Source organism: Amphiprion ocellaris, chromosome 7 (genome assembly GCF_022539595.1).
Source record: "Amphiprion ocellaris isolate individual 3 ecotype Okinawa chromosome 7, ASM2253959v1, whole genome shotgun sequence".
Taxonomy (NCBI): domain Eukaryota; kingdom Metazoa; phylum Chordata; class Actinopteri; family Pomacentridae; genus Amphiprion; species Amphiprion ocellaris.
The window spans coordinates 24,701,095-24,725,183 of record NC_072772.1 but is presented as its reverse complement, the minus strand read 5'-3'; the positions used below and the strand labels follow the sequence as shown (position 1 = coordinate 24,725,183).

Here is a 24,089-nt window from a genome sequence, read left to right as displayed (position 1 = left end):
ACAAAAAGACAGGCTTTTTCAAACACAGGCTTTTTCACACTGCTTTGCATGCTTTTGTTTTAGTTATGGTAATTCTGATAGACAGCAATCTATGATTGAATGGTAACCATTTTCAAAAGAATTTTATCTTATTTTAAGTCTTGACACCAAAATACCCCATAGTATAAACTGAGCAATACTTTTACCACAATGACCTCACTCAGGAAGTTGTTCTTATTCCACACTTTAATCTTTTCCCAATTCAAAAGCTGAATCTACACCAATGTAAAACAACAGGTTAAAGGAAGCCCTGCTGTAGAGCAGCAATTGATGGTTGGATTTCACTCTCTGATATCACCACATATCCTCATATATTCTGCTTTAATAGTGTGTACATTCTTCCCATCCCTGCCTTATTGCTGACTTGATGACTACTAAGTGCAAACCCTGTTCATGCTCTTCCATCCAGTGTGAAAGAGAGCTTTGTTAACAGTGAGTAGAAGGTTAATACTGGACATGACTTTTCTCAATTGCATGAAGTTTCCTTTCCTTCCTTCTTTTTTTTCTTTTGAATTAGACTGTCATGTCTGCATCAGCACAGCCAACACCAGCCGCTCCAGTTGACCAGTCACAGCTGACAGGGGATGAAGACCAGAAATGACTTTGCTGGTCGTTGTGCTAAAAATTAGGAAAAAAAAAAAAAAAATGTACACACAGAGGCTGAACTTGTGACAAAACATGATCGAAGTTTACACTTCACATCGTGCCTGGTAGCTCCAGGGTCCTATACAGCTGCTTAATTACCTTATACTTTGAACAGGTATGGTATGAATGCAAAGCTGAATAGATGGTGTGTGTGCATTCATATGGATCTGATTCACAGAACCACCTTCAGCTCTCTATGATTTATCTCCACTACAAGCCCAGGAGCACATTATCCCATCAAACATGAGAGTGTGTCTGTCTGGCCTTTGTTTCCACCCAAAGAGAATAGCACCAGGTAAATGACTTTCTAACTACCCTCTCATTGTTTCCTCTCTCCATTGCCCTGTCTTTTCCTCATGCCGTCCTGCTCTAATTGAATCACCACAGACTCAGTGTATCAATTCTAACTTTGCTATTGTGATTTAATCGGGTGTGCAGGAGACCGGCTTGGCGGGCCAAGGGGTCCTTTTGTAAGAGGCCCATCTGTTTGTGACACAAGGGCCCCAGATCAGGCCTGGCCCAGAAACAGAGCAGGGGGGTTGGAGGGATGACAGGATGTCAGGATGGACCGCTTCCCTCAGTGCAACCAGAAAACCCCTCCATTCTGGGATGTCTGTCACTACTCAAGTACATGCACAGAATGGTATTTATATATTTGAGAGGGGATTGGAGACTTATTGCAACTTGGGTTTTCCCTTGTTCTTATAAGTTGTTTCCTGGAGTGTTGGAACAGACATTCCTTTGGTATGAACAATGACATTATAAAAAAAAAAAAGAAAATATAGGCAAGCAATAAAATTCAAATAGAAAGTCAAACTTATTTGGCTGGGAAAACAAAAGTCATCTATATATTTTTTTGTCCAATTGTGTCATTTAATACAGTGTTATTACTATAAGTGTTGTTGTGTGTTGTACATTTTAAATGACGTGCACATCTCATTGCTAGTTTTCAGGCTTATTATTTTTAGATTTGAACATTAAGGTTTCTGTGTTACACTTAATTCCTTGTCTACAGGCCCCCAGAATCTGATTATTATATTGAAGCAACCTATTTCAGTGATCAGTTTGCAATTTTCAGCTGATGACAAAGGAAAGTAATGTAAAAAATAAATAAAAATCACCAATTTTTGGTCCAGTCTTTTTTTCAGTTGAGTCAAATCAGACCAACCGGGCATTATTGTATGTATATCTCAAACTCTACTCCTTCATTTAAAAACACAACCAGGGACCTTTGCCTGCAAGTGTACACTGTCTTCTTTAATTCTATGTATTGTACCGTTCATACATTAGATGCTCAAGTGTCTTTAGATGGTACTGATTCCATTATACACGCTATATTCACGATTTCTTTGGTCACTCAAAATCCAACTGGTACTCTATAGAGCTGACATGGTAACAATTTAGATAAATGAATGATTGTATAAATCATTGTTAAGGAAAATTTAGCTGGTACCAGCTTCTAAAATGTCAGAATATTTGGTAGCTTCCTGGTTTTCTAGCATCTTAAATTCAAAATCTTGGGAGTTGACTGCTGGTCATACATTGGACAAATAATCAACCATTTAAAAAAATGTTCATGAACAGAGTCAATGATAATCAGAAGTTGTTGGTTTCAGACTTACGATGTTATGATTCAAATTTGCCAAAAATCACAGTAGATATTTATAAATACAGTAAAGTCATCCCACCACTTATCTAGTTCTTCCATTTATTTCACAAAGCTCAATGAAAAGAATAATATCTCAACAAAGTAAACAGTTTAAAACCAGCAAGTGTGTACATATACCTGCACATTCTTCTTTCCCTGACATATTGTAACCTTGAAACCATTAAGTCAAATAAACATGCTTTAAACCAAGTTTCAAGTACAAACTTAAATGTATAAGGTAATAAAACTAGATTTATGGGTAAAAAAACAAATTTTAAGTGCATTTTTTAATTATTTGACAAAATTTTCTGGATATACTTCTGTAAACTGTGTTGTTTTATTTATTTATTTATTTGACAGGGACAGTGCACATTAATGAATGTCTATTTAGACAGCAATAGATGTAAATATGCCGAATTATAGGAACAATGCTAATTTACATCCACAGTCCCTAAGTTTTAGACATTGTTGCAGTGCTACTGGGTCGCTATAGTTGAATATAATATTATTATAATTACTCCACCAAGGAACGTGGCGGAGTTACATGACGATTGGCGTACGTTTGTCTGTTGGCAACATTACTCAAAAACAGACTCACGACTTTGAAAGAAATTTTCAGGGAAGGTCAGAAATGACACAAGGACCAAGTGATTAGATTTTGGCAGTGATGCGGCTTATAGTCTGGATCCATGGATTTGTTCAAGATTTCTGTATCATTGTGAGATAGTGGCACGGCATCACTGTAACTATGACAACAAATGAACGCTACGTCAGCTGTCTGCTGACGATCACATAATTGTGATCCTACTACAAATCCACCACTGAGTACTTAGCCATTGGAAATCATACAACTGAGCAGCCTTGGCGGAGTACTGTGCTCTCTGAGTGCTTTTCTTGTTGATAAAATTGATAGCAATTAGTATTGATTACTCCTTAATATTAAACCTAACCGATCAAGAGGTGAATATGAAAAAGAAAACTTTATTCTGCTTGCCCATCTTTGAAGAAATATGTATAAAAATACAGGAACATACACATACACGGAGACAGTGACAAAAATGTTTCATTTCTACATTTGCATGCAGACAGTCACACAGATGCAGAAATACCTACCATACAAATATCAGTATGCTCACAAGGAAATGCACATATGGTAGAAATGCATTGCACACAAATGCAGCATGCAGCTGAGGCCGCACACACACTCATGCATGAACACAATACACCATGGGGCGGCACACGAGGTGACTGAGAAAATCAGCTTTTCACCTCTCCAAAAGAAATTGATCATGACAGCATGCATTCAAAACACACCCACCCACCCACCCACCCACGCACACACGCACGCACGCACGCACGCACGCACGCACGCACGCACGCACACACACACACACACACACACACACACACACACACTCTGCCTTTATAACTCCCACTGCCACTCACATGTACACTGACTCACAGATCTGTGTGAGTGTTTGTGTGCATGTTTGTTTGTGGAGGGTGCGGTGCTGTTGGTCATATTGGCAGCGTTGATAGGTTCCAGCTCAGCATTCCCATCATTCACTGGGGTTATGACCTCTCTGTAAATGGCCCAACTGCAGGGAGGAGGAGTGTGAATGTATGTGTGGTGTATATACACTGAGATGTTCATAAAGAAGGAAAATGAAGAACTACGGGACATTATACCAATGACCATGACAGAGAAATCACCATGGTGATGTTCGGGTGACAAACGTAAGGAGCAGGAAGAAGATGAAAACAAGTTGTGATGGTGGTGGTGGTGATGGAGAAGAGGTGACTAAATACAGGCTGAATAATCATTTTGTTAGCTCCTCTTTATTCAGCCTGACACTGCTTTTACACCAGCAGATTTCCACATTAGTCATTTAGTGATGGGGAAAGGGGGTGACTGACATCAGCTGCTCTGATATCAGCATTGAACCAGCACATTAGCAAGCATACAGTCAGAATGAAGGCCAGTTCATGTTTTCTATATCTGTGTGTCTGCAAAAGTCCACAAGGTTCCACTTGAAATCAGTTTCCTCGTCTGTCCAAGTCTGCGATGGTTGTCTGTCTTTCTGGGAACATGTGCATGCCCAGAATTTGTGACCATGCGGACGGGACAAACTGCAAGTGTACCAGGAGGCACTATGCAGCTATATTAAACACTGACTTTAGAAATATTTATACTAATAGCAGTAGATGCTGCCCAACTTTGATTGTGCTTTCATTACTCCGCCAAGGTGGAGTTATGTGACGAACAGTGCACGTTTGTCTGTTAATCTGTGAATCTGTCTGTCAGTTAGCAACATTACTCAAAAATGGAATAACAGATTTGGATGAAATTTTCAGGGAAGGTCAGAAATGACACAAAGATAACCTCATTAGATTTTGGCAGTGATGGGGCTTATAGTCTAGATCGAGAGACTTGTTCAAGATTTCTGTATCATTGCAAAGTAGCGTCACGGCGTCACTGTAACTGTGACAACAAGTGAACACTACGTCAGCCGCCTGCTGACGATCACATGATTGTGATCCTACTACAAATCGACCACTGCAGACACTTCGGGACTTATCAGCCAGAACATTTGATGGCAGGGACAATGCAATGCATCTATGTATAGCAGACCGAGGTGTACTCTTGCACATACACATTAGCTTTCTGTCCACACTGTTTGACACACGGGGATGTAAAAACTATGAATTGGCCTTAAGACAATCTAACAATGCTCCAAAGAGCTTCACAGGATGTCAGGAACACTTTCTCAGTTTTCAAATGCCCATAAAAGTTCAATGGTGCTGAGGTTTGGTGACTATGAAAGCAAGTCCACAACAGTCAGCACTCCTTGGTCTTTTTTTGGTCTTAATGTCACAGTTTTGAGGTATTTTGGGGTTCATTATCTTGCTGCAGGATGAATTCCTCAAAAGTGCAAACCAGAGAGTGGAGCATGGCTCTGAAGAATGCAGTGCTGCTTTTCCTTGGTCAGGGTGGAGTCAATTCACTGCAGGTGCTGAGTGAATTCTAGGGATCTTTATTAAAGTAAATTCTGTATCCATGATGAAGTTTCTTTTTTATTTGACAGTAACTGAAGGATTCTGGACTGATCCTCTGATGGTGTTGTCATTTTCTGTCTACTAATCGGACTCTGCATACATACCGATCCAGTTTCCAAGTATTGTATATATCACCACCACAATGCAGACAGATCAGGTTATATCCTGTTTTAATGATCTTTCATTTACTTTGCCATAGGAGCAGCAGTGGGAAGGTCCATCTTGCCTACTACTGACTTGATAACCACTTTGTGTAATCACTGTTCATGTTCTTTCATCCACTGTGATTGTGAGCTGGGTCCCAGTGAGCAGAGGTTTCGTATTAGAAATGGCTTTGCTTGAGTTCATGAAATTTTCAGTTTCATTCTTCCCTTCACTTGAATTGGATTGTCTTGTCTCTATTAGAGTATAATAACACAAACAGTTCCAGTTAACCAGTCACAGTAGACAGGTTTGTACCATAAGAAGGTATTGATACCTCTGCTGAAAGTACTGGAGAGCATTCTTCACTGCCCACTTGTAAACCTAAACCTAGTCTAGTCTAGTCTAGCATTGATTTGGTGCTAAGGAAACCCCACTTTGTTTAGAGCAACTATTTGACTTCTGACACTTTCACTTAGTTCAGATTATTTCACTTCAGTGATCATTATTTCCAGGTTTACACGCATGGCATATGACATATTTTGATGAGGTCTCAGACTTTTGGACTCTACTAGATATATATACTCCATAGTAAAAATCACATGGCAAGTGATGGCCCCTCTGAGCATGGCTGGCTATCAATTCCATTTCTTTTTATATTAGTGCTGAGAGAATAATGTGGGGACTTTTTTTTACAGGAATATAAATGCTTTTTCTTACATAAAATGCCTCTTTACTAGATATGTTTTGTTGTTTGACTTTCACATTATATAATGAAGCATGTACAGAGTTTGACATTAGAATACTGTTTTCAGATTCTTATGCTGAAATTGGAACATTTCGCCAAATTCACCAATAATCTGAGTAAATTATATTGACTGGCAGCAGGATTTAATTATTTTCATGTTATGCTACTTTTCCATTCCACGTCATTTCAGATAGAAAGGACTTTTTAATCACTGTTTATCTGGCAGCTTTAATTTCTTTTAACATGCAGATTTCATACAGTGTGTTTCATATACAGCACATTGTTGTTAAAGATTAACCCGTTGTTTCCAACCTTTGTGGCTTTGGACATCATACAAAAAGCAGTATTCAGACTTCATTTCGCATGTCCATGAGCTGTTAATACATCCAGCAAATACAGATTTTTCCTGCTAAACATCTCACATGGTGTCATTTCAAAAAATGTTCCAATGATCCACTCTCTTACCAAAAATGAAAGATGTTCTAAACACTGGAAACAGATTTGTGTAGAGCTTTTTTGTTGCCCATTTATCATGTGACAACCTTTCATGTTCATCTGGCGTCCACGACATGCTGATGACACACTGATGCCTTGCTATTAATATTTTCAATATGTCACATATAAATATATATCAGTCAGACGTTTCAAATGAAGACTTTTACTTTCATACTTTACATTTTGCTGCTAATACTTAAATAGGATTTCCATGTGGGACTTTTGTTTGAAGTTGAGTATTTTTACATATCCGTATTGGTACTTTTACTTAAAATAACACACACACACACACACACACACACACACACACACACACACACACACACACACCCCCATACACCGACACACACAAATGTAGGACACATCTTCTCTCCAGTAGTTTAACTTTGGAAATAGCTAGAAAATAGAAAACACTTGCTATTCATGATCTCTGGGTTTTCCATTTAGAGAAGAGGTGAAAATGTCATGTTAAGAGTTTCTAATCAGGTAATTGCACTGATATTTTTTATTTGGAACATTTTAGAGACAAATCAAAAAATCAGAGTATTTTTATATAACCTTGAACATGGTCAAAGGGGACCTTTAACATGAAGCTGAACATTATAATTGTCTAAACACAAGAAGCCATAAAAAAAAATAGCAGTAAAATCAATAATACTAATGTTTGGCTGGTACAAAAAATGTACGAGACTTAAGCATAGAGCTTGTACATACAGTGCACAACATCAGTGCATGCAGATTTTGCATGCTTGTAATGTGGACATCCCACAAGGACATCATTTTAGGGTTAATACAGTCATCCATACAGCAGTGCTAAACAGTTTGCGGAAGCCAGGGACATGGCGGACACAGCCAGGGACTCTCCACCGGACACCTCCTCCTTGTCTGCCCCCCACACCTCTGAACTAGATGCAGCCAACACAACCATCATCCGCCTGAAGGCAGACATCCGTCATCTAACTGAGGAGCTAATAATCAAATCAGATATACTCACCTCCTGCATGAACATCGCCTGCAAGCAGTCCTGCTACCTCGCTTCAGTCCAGGCCTCCCTCCATGACACCCTCCCGTGGGTCCCTGTCAGCCCTCGGCCATCGTCCTGCTCAACCCCAGACAGACATCCATCCTGGTCCGAGGTTGTCATTCGTGGCAGAAGCAGCTGCAATGTCCACACCGTCTCCCTGGCCCGACCAAATCTCATCAGCTTTGCGGCTCTGTCCCAACCGGCCAAGCCCCGGCCCGCCAACCCGGCGGCGACGCTGACCGGCGGCGACGCTGACCGGCGGCGACGCTGACCGGCAGCGACGCCTCCTCTTCCTCCAACCTGCCAGCTGCCGGAGCCTCTACGGCTCCCATCCGAACAGCCGACGGACCGCCAAAGGCTCTGGACCCCCGACGTCCAACGCTGTGGATCGGCCGGCCTCCTCACCGGGGGCGGCTATCTCCCAGTTGCCGCTGGACGCCGGCGCAAAGACCACCTCTGCGCAAACGTGCGGTGGCCCCCAGGCTCAGCCTGGCTCCACCGGCAGGGTCTCTCCTCCGCGGGCGACCGGCAGCACTTGGTCCTCCTCCGGAGAGCAACAAACCCAGCGGTCCCAAACCCGGATATCCTCCGCAACCTCCCGACGACGTCTGCTGCGGGATGTGGTTCGCCGCCACTCCGCCGGGTCCATCGGCAAAGATTTGGACCATCATGGCAGCTGTCTACAATGCGAGTTTGTGGACTCCTCATCGCCGCGTTTCCATCACTCCACCATCACGTCCCCCCTCACCGACACCGAGCCACAGGGACAGCTGGCACCCGCGGCGGCTCCTCTGCACACCAGCCCCGACGCAACCCCAGCTGGAAGCCCTCCACACCACCTCTCCTGTAAATCCACAACCTCCTGTCCACCACTCGCCCCACTCTTCGCCCCCACTATGCTCATCATTGGCGACAGTGTCATGAGAGGCATCAGGTTCTTTAACGCTATCACACTGTCATTCCTTGGTGCTACAGCTGCAGATATCGCTGTCAAAATTCCTTCCCTTCTCCGCTCACTCCCCTCCTCTGTACACCGCATTATCCTTCACGTCGGCTGCAATGACACAGCGCGCCCCCAGTCTGAGCAGATAAAACGTGATTTTCAAAATCTGACGGACTTACTGAAAGACTGCGGAAAGTCTATTTTTATTAGCGGGCCCCTACCAGTGGGAAACAACAACTCTGAGCGCTTCAGCAGACTGCTCAGCCTGAACACCTGGATAAGCTTGTTCTGCCGTGCCAGCAGAATTAACTTTATTGACAATTTTAACTGTTTCTGGAAGAGGCCAGAATATTTTAACAGTGATGGCATTCATCCAAACAGGTCCGGCAGATCACTTTTAATCTCAAATATCCAATGCACCGTCCACACTTCAGACTGACTAGTGCCAGTGTTTACATCCATCTCTTCTTCACGCTCCACTGAACCGCCTCCCAGCCACAGCGTCCCCCTCTGTCCTCACCTGGAACTCCCCCCATCATCCCCTCCAGTGCACCCACTGTCCCTCCCCTCTGGCTCCCCCTGCCTGTCACCCCCTCTCAGAATTCAACAAGTTGCCAAATCCCCACCATCATCAGCTTCAGACCACCTCGGCAGCCCACCCTCAGAAACTGCCATTTTGCTAACCTTCGCCCACTTCCACGGACCTCACAGGCTTGTCCCCAGAAGCCCTCCCCTAATCACACATCCACACTTCACCTGAACTTTGCCTTCTTCAACACCTGCTCCGTCACCGGCAAAGGCCCCACTCTACAATTATTCATCCTGGACAATAAACTGGACTTCCTCTAACTGAAACATGGCACAAACCACTGGACTTCTACCCACTCAACCAAGCCACACCCTCCGGATACACGTACCTCAACTCACCCCGCCCAGAAGGTCGAGTAGGTGGCATCGCAGTCATCCACAAACAGGTCTTCACAACCATCCCACTTTCTCCTCCTTTGAACACCTTGTTTTTAAATTACCCGGTCCCACCCCAATGGTCACTGCTATCATTTACCGCCCACCTAAACCAAAACCCTCATTCCTCCCTGACTTTTCCCACTTTGCCAGCCAGCTATCAGCTACATCTCCCTCAGTCCTCATCCTCGGTGACTTCAACTTTCACATGGACAACCTTCACAGCAAATCTGCCTCTGACTTCCTAGACCTCCTACAATCACTCAGCCTCACCCAGCACATCAATTTCCCCACCCACAACCATGGACATATCCTCGATCTGGTCTGCTCCTCTGGTCTTACAGTCCTAAATATCTCCAGCTGTCATCTCTCCATCTCTGACCACCTAGCAATAACTATGGACATCAGCCTCCCCACCCCTCTGCCCAAGGAAAAACGGACAATCTTTTTTAGAAACACCAATTCACTCTCCCTCTCTGTATTCTCCGCCTCACTGACCACTGCATTGTCCGTCTCCCCGCCCCCATCAACCGAAAACCCCACTGACCTCATCAACCACTACAATCACACTCTCTCTTCCTGTCTTGATCAGCTTGCTCCCCTCAAATCCAAATTAGTCACTTTCTCCCACTCTGCTCCATGGTACACCCCTGAACTCCACCTCATGAAAGCCCATAAATGACAGCTGGAATGTCTCATCAAGAAAACAAACCTGACAGTTCACCGCCAAGCCTACACTGACTTCCTCCAACAATACAAAGACGCCCTGAAATCTGCATGGTCCACTTTCTACTCTGACCTGATCAATACCAGCTCCAACAACCCCAAGTCCCTCTTCTCAACTGTCAATAAACGCCTTGCCCCCTCGGATACCGTCTCAAACTCGTTCACCACTGACAGGTGCAACCTATTCCTCTCTTTTTTCCATAACAAAATCAACTCCATCCACAGCAGCCTTGTCACCTCTCCCACTTCACTTGATCCCCCCTCTCCTCCACCAAATCCTCTGAACTGTCCACCCCTGGCCCACTTCTCGCCCGTTTCCCCCCTGGACCTGCCCAAATTCATCACTGGAACTAAAAACTCCACATCCTGCCTGGACCCGATACCCACTGCCCTCCTCAAAAACTGCCTCCCTGTTATCTCCCCCCTCATCTCTAACATCATCAACACTTCCCTCAGTACTGGCTGTGTCCCCTCACCCCTTAAGCTCGCCTCTGTCTCCCCCATCCTCAAAAAACCTGATTTGGATCCAACCTCCCCTCACAACTTCCAGCCCATCTCCAGCCTCCCCTTCATATCCAAAACATTAGAATGTGTCGTCGCTGCCCAGTTGAAAACTCATCTCATCTCCAACAACCTGTATGAAACCTTTCAATCTGGATTCCGCTCTCATCACAGCACTGAAACTGCTCTCCTCAAGGTCACCAATGATCTCCTCCTCTCCTCAGACTCTGGACAAGTCACCATCCTCATCCTTCTCAACCTCTCTGCAGCATTTGACACAATCAATCACTCCATCCTCCTGTCCCGCCTTCAATCCTCCATCAACATCACCGGCACCACCGTCACCTGGTTCACATCTTATCTCACTAATAGACAACAATTCATCAAGGTCGACAACTGCACATCCCCCACCGCCCCCCGTCCTATGGTGTCCCTCAAGGATCAGTCCTTGGCCCCCTCCTCTTTATCCTGTACCTCCTCCCCCTCTGCAACATCATTTGCTGCCACAACCTACACTTCCATTGCTATGCCGACGATATCCAACTCTACATCTCCACCAACACCACCGCCACCACCACCCTCCCCTCTCTCTCCAGCTGCTTGGCCGACATTAAATCCTGGATGAGGAAAAATTTTCTCCTGTTAAACTGTGACAAGACTGATCTCATCTTTATTGGACCTAAATCACTCACACCATTTCCCCACTCCCCCATTACCATTGATAACACCACCCTGTCTCCTTCCGCTCACATCTGCAACCTCGGTGTGATATTTGACAGCAACCTCACTTTTGAACCCCACATTAATCAGATCACCAAAACTGCTTATTTCCATCTCCACAACATCGCCCGTCTCCGCCCCTTCCTCTCCTTCTCAGCCTATGAAACCCTCATTCACGCCTTCGTCACTTCCCACCTTGACTACTGCAATAGCATTCTCTTCGGCTCCACCTCCAAAGCTCTCAATAAACTTCAACACATTCAAAACTCTGCTGCCCGACTTCTCACCCGAACCCGTTCTCATGACCACATCACCCCCATCCTGCAGAACCTCCATTGGCTCCCCATTTCACACCGCATCCAGTACAAACTGCTTCTCCTCACTTTCAAGTCCATCCATAATCTTGCCCCCTCTTACCTTACTGATTTGCGCCTCCCCTACACCCCCTCCCAGGATTCTCCGTTCATCTCACGCAAACTTCCTTTCCATCCCGCAAAGGACCAGCCGGCGACACTGGGGGGACAGAGCCTTCGCCATTGCCGCCCCCACACTCTGGAACTCACTCCCCTATGCCCTCCGTGACTGCACCAACCTCACCACATTTAAATCCCTTTTAAAGACTCACCTTTTTAGATACTGTATTTTATCTTGAACTTGATTTACTGTTTATTGATTTTAATTAACTGTTTTGTTTTATTTTATTGTATTTTATGTACAGCGTCTTTGAGTTACTTGTAAAGCACTTCATAAATAAAGTTTATTATTATTATTATTATTATTATTATTATTATTATTATTATTATTATTATTATTATTATTGTTATTATTATTATTATTATTATTATTATTATTATTATTATTATTATTATTATTATTATTATTATTATTGTTATCCATGTGGATCATTACAAACTTATGCACATGCAGAAACCATGAACTGGCCTTTTTTCTCTAGCTGCTAATGTTGCATGGTAAATGGACAAATTTTCAATCCAAAAATAGAGGTCTGTGGTTTGCTGCAGCTAAATGCAGCATTGTGTGTTGTAAGTACTGATTTAGAACTAATGACTGCAGCTTTATTTGTGGTGTCCTGATCTGTGCGACACAGAAACTGCTGTTCAGCTCGCAGAGGTGCTGATTGGCTCAGTTGTTTCTCAGGAAGAGGTTTTTGACTGGGATGATACTTACCTAGTCACAAGAGCAGTAAGTTGGTAGTTCAGCTGTCTGAAAACAGACATGATGCAGGTGCAGGTGATAATAATAATGATAATTTGCATAAGATCTGACTGGTCTGACTGAGCTGCTGTTTCTACTGTTTGTTTCTGGTTAATTCCCTGTTGACCTGAAAAGATGTTTTACACTCCCAAAACAGCTTAACAACAACTACACATATACACCACAAATTAGCACAATGCACAGGCAGGGCAACTCAGTTGGCCTCTGCACCGCAGTTGACACAGGCCTGACCTCTGTTCTATGTGTGTGTGGTGTGTGTGTGTGTGTGTGTGTGTGTGTGTATGTATGTGTGTGTGTGTGTGTGTATGTATGTGTGTGTGTGTGTGTGTGTGTGTGTGTGTGTGTGTGTGTGTGTGTGTGTGTGTGTGTGTGTGTGTGTGTAGGTGTGTGTGTCTGTCTGTCCGGCCGGTTGGCTATACACAGGGTGAGCTTTCACTCCACTCACCTCTTGTTGCCAACAACAGAAGAGGGGGGAGGCTGGGGTGAGGTGGTGGGGGAGAAGTCTGGCATGACTTGAAGGCAGAAAGGGAGGGGCGGCTGGAGGATGAGATGAAGGCGTGCGTGTGTGCGTGCGTGCGTGCGTGCGTGCGTGTGTTTGCTTGTCCTTGCATTCTGGAGTCACCCGGTCAATTAAATTCACATTGTGGATAAATGATTTGTAAATGATACACAAATAAGTGAGTGTCCTGTCCTCGAATGGCTGTTGCTGTTCAGAATTAAAATATACATTCATCAGGGTCAGAGAATGATCGCCAGTCTGAACACAGCATTCAGAAAAAGGAATCTTGAAAAATGTTCACATGTTTAAGTCAAATAAATACTCACATACTTGGCATAACTGTTGATGATTTCCCCATCAATACATTAGTGTTGTACATTGCTAAATTAACTTTTCCTCACTAAAAGGTCTCCAAAATAGTTTGATTTTTGACTGCTGAAGAACATGTGTTGTTGGCACAAAGAATAATAAATGGCATCATATTGAGATTAAGTTGAATATTTTCTTTGTTTTCTTTTCTTTTTAACTTGAAAACATTGACTTGCCATATATAAATACATCAAATTCAGTTTTTTTTCTTTACCTTTCATATTTATTGTCGAAATCATTATGTAATAATACAGTCTAAAAATTGGATTATCTTTACATTTGTTTTGGTCCTTCAATAGGACTTGATTGCACCATCAAAGCAACTCATTATCCCCATTTTTATTTATTTTTTTTATAATGGAGTGCACAGTGGCTGTGCTCCCAAATGTAACAGTGATATGCACTGAGAAGACACTGTATTATAATGTAAGTCATTCTGACCGTAGTCTGACTCACTGGATGTAGGTCACAGGTACACTATATTGCCAAAAGTATTCGCTCACCTGCCTTGACTCGCATATGAACGTAAGTGACATCCCATTCCTAATCCATAGGGTTCAATATGACATCGGTCCACCCTTTGCAGCTATAACAGCTTCAACTCTTATGGGAAGGCTGTCCACAAGGTTTAGGAGTGTGTTTATGGGAATTTTTGACCATTCTTCCAGAAGCGCATTTGTGAGGTCACACACTGATGTTGGACCAGAAGGCCTGGCTCTCAGTCTCCGCTCTAATTCATCCCAAATGTGTTCTATCGGGTTGAGGTCAGGACTCTGCAGGCCAGTCAAGTTCATCCACACCAGACTCTGTCATCCATGTCTTTATGGACCTTGCTTTGTGCACTGGTGCACAGTCATGTTGGAAGAGGAAGGGGCCAGCTCCAAACTGTTCCCACAAAGTTGGGAGCATGGAATTGTCCAAAATGTCTTGGTATGCTGAAGCATTCAGAGTTCCTTTCACTGGAACTAAGGGGCCAAGCCCAGCTCCTGAAAAACAACCTCACACCATAATCCCCCCTCCACCAAACTTTACAATGCAGTCCAAAAAGTATGGTTCTCCTGGCAACCACCAAACCCAGACTCATCCATCAGATTCCCAGATGGAGAAGCGTGATTCGTCACTCCAGAGAAGGCGTCTCCACTGCTCTAGAGTCCAGTGGCAGCGTGCTTTACACCACTGCATCTGACACTTTGCATTGCACTTGGTGATGTATGGCTTGGATGCAGCTGCTCGGCCATGGAAACCCATTCCATGAAGCTCTCTGCTGAAGCACTGTTCTTGAGCTAATCTGAAGACCACATGAAGTTTGAAGGTCTGTAGCGACTGACTCTGCAGAAAGTTGGCGACCTCTTCACACTATGCACCTCAGCATCCGCTGACACCGCTCCGTCAGTTTACGTGGCCTACCACTTCGTGGCTGAGTTGCTGTTGTTCCCACACACTTCCACTTTCTTATAATACAGCTGACAGTTGACTGTGGAATATTTAGGAACGAGGAAATTTCACGACTGGATTTATTGCACAGGTGGCATCCTATCACAGTTCCACGCTGGAATTCACTGAGCTCCTGAGAGTGACCCATTCTTTCACAAATGTTTGTAAAAGAGTCTGCATGCCTAGGTGCTTGATTTTATACACCTGTGGCCATGGAAGTGATTGGAACAGCTGATTCTGATTATTTGGATGGGTGAGCAAATACTTTTGGCAATATAGTGTATAAGCTTGTCATTGGTCATTCAGTTGACTTGGCTTTTTCATCCCCTTCCACTATCTGCATGTTACGGTTTCCAAATTCCATTTCACTATGGGAAACCACAACAACAACCTTCGGGAAGCAACCTACCACAGTGACAATGCTTCCTTTCGTACATATGTTCCATAAAACAATGCTTCTATCACTACTTTGAGAGAACACTATTTCCTTAGCTCTGCCAAATACCACTGGGATTGGTTCAAAGAAGTACAAATGAGCTGGAGTCCCCAAGACCATTCTGTGTTACAGAATGGTCTTGCTATCCCAGACTACTTTGCATGACCATATAGTAATGATGTGACCTTAAGTCCAATGGTTTCATTTCACCATTGTGTAAATTCAGGTAGAAAGTAGGAAGAAGTGAAATTTGGGGCAAGAGTGAGCTGATTCAGCAATGTGACGCTGATGTGATGTAATATCACAGCCTGAAAACTAAGAGTAAAACACAAAGGAAACATTTTCAGGTGGGGAAATTGAACGTGTTGTTTCTTTTAAAATATTATATTACAGTAATGTAATGCAACTTTTGCACTGTATGTAGCTCAAAGGATGACATATAGAGAGACCAAATCTGTCTTTTACTTGGTATTAATTTTCAGATCTCACACACAAACAACTTCGATATTGGGGAGCATTTTTTGTGTGTTTTGGATTTTGTATGAGTGTGTGTTTGTGTGCGTGCATGCGTGCGTGTGTGTGTGAATGAGACAGAACGAGAGAGAGAGAGAGAGAGAGAGCATCAGGCATGGAGGAGACCCCCTTCTGGCTATCCTCTGAGGGGTTGATGATACTAAAGACACTGGAGAGCGCCCCGGCTGTGACCCACCCACCCACACATACACAGACACACACAAACACACACACCAACCCTCCAACCATTCTGTTCTCTTTACAACTTTACAAAATAGGCTTTTAATTTAGCTGGGCGGCCGGGGCGTGTGTGGCCCGCCAGCATCAATCATCATGAGGAGGTTGAGGAGGCCAGGCCGTCCCCTGGGCCCTCTCACTGAGGAGGATGTCCCCACACACACACACACACACATACACACATGCATGCGCGCACACACACACACACACACACACACACACACACACACACACACACACACACACACACACACACACACACACACAGTCTCGCACTCCTCCTTCTGTTCTTTTGAACAGACACTTCTCTCAAACACACACACATGACACATGCACATGCTCATGGACATGCACGCTCATGCACACACACTCATACACGCTCTCTCACACACACACGCACACGCACACATGCACACACTCGTCATCCCCTCCAGGCTGTAGATGATGAGACTAGACTGAACACAGATGGGAAATGGAAGGAAAATGTGAAAATGAAGCATCACTCTTTCTCTGTATTTTTCATTTATTTTTTATTATATTTAATCCTCAACAAAACCAGACCAAACCACATGACAGCACACATACAAGTGTGCTCATTGTGTATGCAACCTAACCTAAGCCTACTTTCTAGATCACATTTTATTTTTCTTTCTCTTTTTGTCATCTTTTTGGAATCCTTTGAACAATCATGTTCTCCTCGAAGCCAATTTGTATTTGCATTGCAAACATTCATTTCCATTTTGGGTTCATGTGCCTACCTTCTTTGTTAATTGGATTTGGATCGTTTCCAAATGTTCAGTGTGTACCCAGCAATAATTATATTCCCGAAGAGATCTGTATGAATTGTGTCACAGACTTTGATGGCTTGTCGGCACGTCACCAATGTGACACTGATATGTTATTGCATGTGAAAGCCTCACATGTAGCACAATGTCAGCATACCATCAGTTCTGAGAGAGAGACACAGAGAGAGCTTATAAATATTATAAAACAGTAAGATATTTTATTAGTTGTAGTCCAGACAGTAAAGTCTATGGTTACTAAAATCATCTAGCTAAATTAAATTTGTAACAGTTTTAGGGCATTGTATTTTGTTTTCTATGCCCACCCTAATTTATTTGTAAACAACAGTTACAGTGTGTCACATTCAAGGGATACTCCATATACAGTACCAATTAAAAGTTTGGACACACTTTCTCATTCTATCGTTTTTATTGATTTTAATTATTTTCTACATTGTAGATCAATAATGAAGAAATCACAACTATGAATGACCACATATGGAATTATATAGTCAACAAAAAAGTGTTAAACATGTCAGAATATGTTTTATATTTAAAATTCCTTTAAAAAGCCCGCTTTTGTTTTGATGGCAGCTTTGCACACTCTTGGCATTCTCTCAATGAGCTTCATGAGATAGTCACCTGGAATGGTTTTCCAACAGTCTTGAAGGAGTTCACAGAGATGCTGAGCACTTGTTGGTAGTTTTTCCTTCACTCTGCGGTCCATCTCATCCCAAACCATCTCAACTGGGTTTAGGTTGGGTGACTGTGGAGACCAGGTCATCTGATGCAGCACTCCATCACTCTCCTTCTTGGTCAGATAGCCCTTACACAGCTAGGAGGTGTGTTTGGAGTCATTGTCCTGTTGAAAAATAAATGATTGTCCCAGTAAGTGCAAACCAGATTCAATGGCATGGTGCTGCAGGATGCTGTGGTAGCCATGCTGGTTCAGTGTGTCTTCAGTTTTGAATAAATCACCAACAGTGTCACCAGCAAAGCACCCCCACACCATCACACCTCCTCCTCCATGCTTCACGGTGGGAACCATGCATGTAGAGACCATCCTTTCACCTTCTCTGGTCTCACAAAGACATGGTGGTTAGAACCAAAAATCTCAAATTTGGATTCATCAGACCAAAGTACAGATTTCCACTGGTCTAATGTCCATTGCTTGTGCTTCTTGGCCCAAATAAATCTCTTATTATTATTATTATTATTATTATTATTATTATTATTATTATTATTATTATTATTATTATTCATCCTCAGCAGTGGCTTCTTTGCTTCTTCATCACCATGAAGGCCTGATTCACCTTGTCTCCTCTGAACAGTTGATGTAAAGATTTGTCTGCTACTAGAACTCTGTGTGGCATTTATCTGGGTTCTAATGTGAGAGGTGCTATTAATTTGTGGTTTCTGAGGCTGGTGACTCGGATGAACTTATCCTCAGCAGAGGTGACTCTTGGTCTTCCTTTCCTGGGGCGGTCCTCATGAGAGTCAGTTTCATCATAGAATTTTATGGTTTTTTTGAGACTCTACTTGAGGATACAATCAAAATTCTTGAAATTTTCCCGATCAACTGACTTTCATGTCGTAAAGTAATGATGTGGACTGTTGTTTCTCTGTACTGAGTTGAGTGGTTCTTGCCATACTATGGATTACAACAGTAATCAAATATGGCTATCCGCTCTACTAATCCTACTTCTGCACAACACAACTGATGGTCTCAAACACATTAAAAAGGCAAGTAATTCCATAAACTGACTCTTGACAATGCATACCTGTTAATTCAAAACCATCCCAGGAGACTACCTAATGTAGCTGACTGAGTGAATGCCAAGAGTGTGCAAAGCTGACATGAACATATTTTCTAAGCATACTGTGCAGGACTTGGGTTGCTATGCTGGGTAAGATGAAAGAATTTTACTGGCATTGACACTGGTTATCAAAAAAGAAACTGAAACAGGGCAGAGTATTCCCCCTCAAAAGCAGAATGACAGTGTAGTCCAGCCAGACCATTGTATTCTACAGAATGGACTGGCAAAGTGAGTCTAGAAGTGTGTGACTTCACTATAGTAAAGACAGAGATACGTGACTCAAACGTAGTTGAATATTCATTGCCTGTGTGATTATGTTCTATACTGCTTCAAATCTTGAAAATGTTCGTCAGTGTGGTGGAATGAAAGAGAAATTTGACCAGGTTTGACAATCATCACCAATCTACTCTACTATAGACTCTATATCTTTCTCCCTCTCCTCTCTACCTCTCTCTACCCCTGTCTTCCCGTGTGTAATCAGATAAACTGAGCCAAGAGGTGTGATAAGGAAGGGGCTCCCCGGGGTGCTATGTCGCTCCCTCCTTCCCTCTCCTCCCTTCTATACCCCAATGCACCCCCACCCAGCCACCCATCCCACCCCTCATCCCACCACCACCACACCCCACCCATACGCCCTTCCCCCTCTCCACATACCCCCAGCTCTATCTTTGCTGCCGGTGGCGATGGTGATTTTAGTATGCATAGAGCTGAGCTATCTGCTCCACTGCACCTTGACTCCCCCCAACACACACACAAGACCACATTCACACAGTTCAGCACCACAATTTTCGCCCATGCACTTGCACAGTCTCACCCCTGCTTTACCACAATATACACAGCATCACCACACACGTACACAGACACACACGCACAGACACACACACGCAGACACACACACACACACGCACACACACCCACACACACACACACACACACTCTACCATCACTGATGCTGGGGGAAGGCTGTTCCATCCAGTCAAAAACACACAGAGATACATACACACACAATAGACCTACCTCTGAACCTTGTATTTTAAGTCAAAGGCTGTGATCTGTCAGTCAAAGAAGTGGCAGTAAAGTGGCAGAAGGTCTATACTGTTCACATGGGAACAAAGAAAGAAAGCTTCCCTGCAATTATTGTTTCACATCTATCTCTTTCTTTCTGTCTTGATTTCTCTCCATCTCCCTCTGAATTATACCTTTCCAAATTAAAGAACAGGTTGAAACAAAACATCGCTCCTTGCTTTGCCAGTGTAGGCTGTATGCAAATCCCGAGTTATAATTAACACGCAATGTTTACTCATTGTTTTGTCAGACAAAACAATAACTAGAATTTATTTTATGAATGTGTAAAACATTTTAAAAGCAAAGCAATCAGTCAAACAAGTCAAATGATCTATATTTGATTCACAGTAAGAGTTCTCATGACACAGAGGACATCCTTATCAATTACAAATCTTCATTTGCTATCATAGCTCACATAACACTCTAAATACACTTAAAGTCAAGTCATGCTTTCTGCATATGCATATGCATCAGTGTCCGCAAGAGCACATGTGACTTAAATTTTGTCATCTACCCAAATCTGTGTTGGTCCACGTGGACCGTCAGGGTGCAGCCCAAAATTTGTGAGTCATTGGACTGTCTGCATGACAAGCGCGCCGAGTGCAAATGTTCCAGAAAAACAATTAATACCTAAAACCCATACACAGTATGATGCACTAGTATCACCAGAATGTGCTTAGTACATAGGAATAATCCCATTAACTCTGTACTATGGTGTAGTACACTTTATCTGTAGCTAGCTGCTGTTCTCATGTGTGTTTTTCTGTGTTTGAAATGAGGGGACACGCAACTGTGAGCGGACTGGCTCTGGCCTATGGTAGCATGTGGACACAGACGCACAAAGCAAGAACTGGCCATTAGCAGTCATTTGAGGCTGATGTTTTTTTAGTCTTCCTAAACTTGTTCCTTTGGAACTAAATTCTTTACTGTGTAAAACAAAAAGTAAAATAGGAAATTGTATTGTTAAAATTTTGCTAAATTAGATTATTTTAAAGTGAAGTTTTTGCAATCAAAATATCCATGAAACAATCATTTATTCCTCCTGTTATACCTCAGTCAATTAATTAACATTTAAGTCGGTGAATTCCATGTATCTGGTACTCTACTTTTTAAATTTCTATATTTTTTTTGCTCTGTGGACAATAAAATTACTTTGATTTATTGATTTCAGTTCTATTGTCAAAATGTCTGTACCAGTCCAATTGCATCTTTGTGCTGCCTGTGACACAGCTTTACAAGAAAGACTAGAAACCTGGGTTAGACTCCCAAGCATAATCTTGAAGTGTTTTAAGTCTGATCTCTAGGACAGCAGGCATAATAAAGTATCAAAATGGACCAGCATGGTGTGTGGGGCTATCCAAGGTCTACTGGTTGGGTCTGTTTTATTCCAATAGAGTTATAGAAGCATGTAAAGTGTTGCACAAGTAAATGTATCTTCCTTTGTCATGGCGTTGAAGCGTTTAAGAAGTAATGTGTGGAAGCATTTTGCATACCACTAGGCATGGCAAAACCATGAAAAAAGGTAATTCTTTCAACAACAGAATATGTTGATTGCCATTGATTCCCAAAGCAACACACAGTATATGTACTGTATGTCACTTTAGGAGTCGTATGGAGTATTTGCAGAAACAACATTCACTCTACCGTTCAAAAGTTTGGAGTCATTTAAAAATGTCCTTATTTTTGATAGAAAACCTTTTTTTTCAATGAAGATAATATTAAATGAATGATAAATCAAGTCTAGACATTGTTAATGTGGTAAATGACTATTCTAGCTGAATTCAGATTGTCTCTCACCAACAAGTACCAAGTGCTACAAGAACTGCTTGAAGAAGAGGTCACCATCGACCCTAACCCTAACCACCTCTACGCAAGATCCAGGAGAGAAAGCAGAAGAAGGCAGCAGTAAACAACAGCCTAACGAGCAGCAAAGGCCAAGGCACAAGAAGACTTCACAGAAGCCAACAGAGAAGTGAAGAGGAGCGCAAGAGCAGACAAACGTAAGTACATCGACAGCCTGGCAGAGGAGGCCGAGGAAGCAGCAGCCAGTAACAACATGAAACAACTGTATGACACCACCAAGAAACTGTCAGGGAAGTACAGCAGGCCTGAGTGACCAGTCAAGGACAAGGAAGGAAACACCGTCCTGGGAACAGAGCGACAACTGCATAGATAGGCAGAGCACTTTGAAGAGCTCCTGAACAGACATGTCCCTCCGAATCCCCCCGACATCGACCCTGCTGACATTGACCTGGCCATAAACTGTGAGAAGCCGACCAGGGAGGAAATTAGGAAAGCCATCAAGCTACTGAGGAACAGCAAGGCAGCAGGACCAGACAACATCCCTGCAGAAGCACTCAAGGAAGACCTGGAGACCACTGTAGAGATGCTTTACCCCTAAGAACTACCAGCAGACTGGAAGGAGGGCTACCTCATCAAGCTACCCAGGAAAGGAGACCTCAGCAACTGTGCCAACTACAGAGGAATAACGTTTCTGTCAGTGCCAGGGAAGGTCTTCAACAGGATCCTACTTGAGAGAATGAAAGGTGCCGTTGACCCCCTCTTCTGAGACCAGCAGGCCGGCTTCCACCAGAACAGATCGTGCATTGACCAGATCGCTACCTTACACATCATCGTCGAGCAGTCTCTAGAGTGGAACTCCTTGCTGTACATCAACTTCGCTGACTACGAGAAGGCTTTCGACAGCGTGGACCGCGAAACCCTCTGGAAGCTGCTTCGTGACTACAGAGTGCCAACCAAACTGGTCAACTTGATCAAGAACTCCTATGAAGGAATGACCTGTCGAGTAGTCCATGAAGGACAGCTAACAGACAGCTTCAGGGTAAAGACCGGAGTCAAACAAGGCTGCCTCCTGTCACCTTTCCTCTTCCTCTTGGTGATCGACTGGACCATGAAGACGTCAACAGCAGACAGAAGAAACAGAATCCAGTAGACACTGTTTGACCAGCTAGACAATCTGTACTTTGCAGACGACCGGACCCTGCTCTCCCACAACCACCAGCAGATGCAGGACAAGACAACAGAGTTGGCAGCCACCTCAGCACAAGTTGGCCTCATGATCCACGAGGGCAAGACCAAGATCCTCAAGATCAACACAGCAAATGAGGACCCAGTCACACTGCACGGGAGTAAGTTGGAAGAAGTAGAGGCCTTCACATACCTGGGCAGTGTCATTGACAAGCAGGGCAGCACAGACGCAGATGTCAGAGCAAGAATTGGCAAGGCGAAGGCAGCATACTTGCAGCTGAGGAAGAGCTCCAAGGTAGTGCCAACACGCACAAAGATCCGGCTGTTCAACTCTAATGTCAAGTCAGTCCTATTGTATGGAGCACAGACATGGAGGACAACGAAGACCACCATCAGGAAAATGCAGACATTCATTAACAGCTGTCTGAGAAGGATCCTCCAGATACGCTGGCCCGACACCATCAGCAACGCAGACCTGTGGCAGTGTACCAACCAGCTTCTCTTTTACAATTTTCTCCTACATATTCATCAGTAATAGGTCATAAACTATCAAACTTAGCTCAGCTTACACATCAGTGGTGCCATTTTTATTCCATGTTTTTTTGGTGTTGTTTGCTAACCCTACTCTAATCACAGTAACAGTGTTGCTAATCCATGCTAATGTTGTGTTTTTCTCAGCAGTAGAAGCTAGATATTTAGCTAGCTGTTACTGCTGACCAAGAGGACAAACTAACTAATGGAAAACAGTCAAAAAATTAGTCTGATCCTGATAATATGAGGTAGAGTGAGAAATTCAGTCAAGGCTGACAATGTGATGAAAATATGAAAACTAGAAGAGAGGACATAGCTTTGCTCTATCCATTCTTTAGGGAAACTGATGATGCTAATTCCAGCGTATCGTGTTATTCACTGTTTTCCTCTTCTACCAGACAAAAAGTTTATGATAACATGTTGTGGGACACACGTTGCATGCATAATAATTGTTATTTAAAATATTATGTCGATTAAAAAGATGTCTAAAGATGTCAGACATCTATGAAAAAAATAACACAAAAAAAAGATT

The 24,089-nt window shown here is 43.2% G+C and overlaps 1 pseudogene; it reads left to right on the top strand.

The window, feature by feature from the left end:
* Positions 1-7,612: 7,612 nt before the first annotated feature.
* Positions 7,613-23,561, top strand: LOC111571813 (uncharacterized; annotated as a pseudogene).
* Positions 23,562-24,089: the final 528 nt, after the last annotated feature.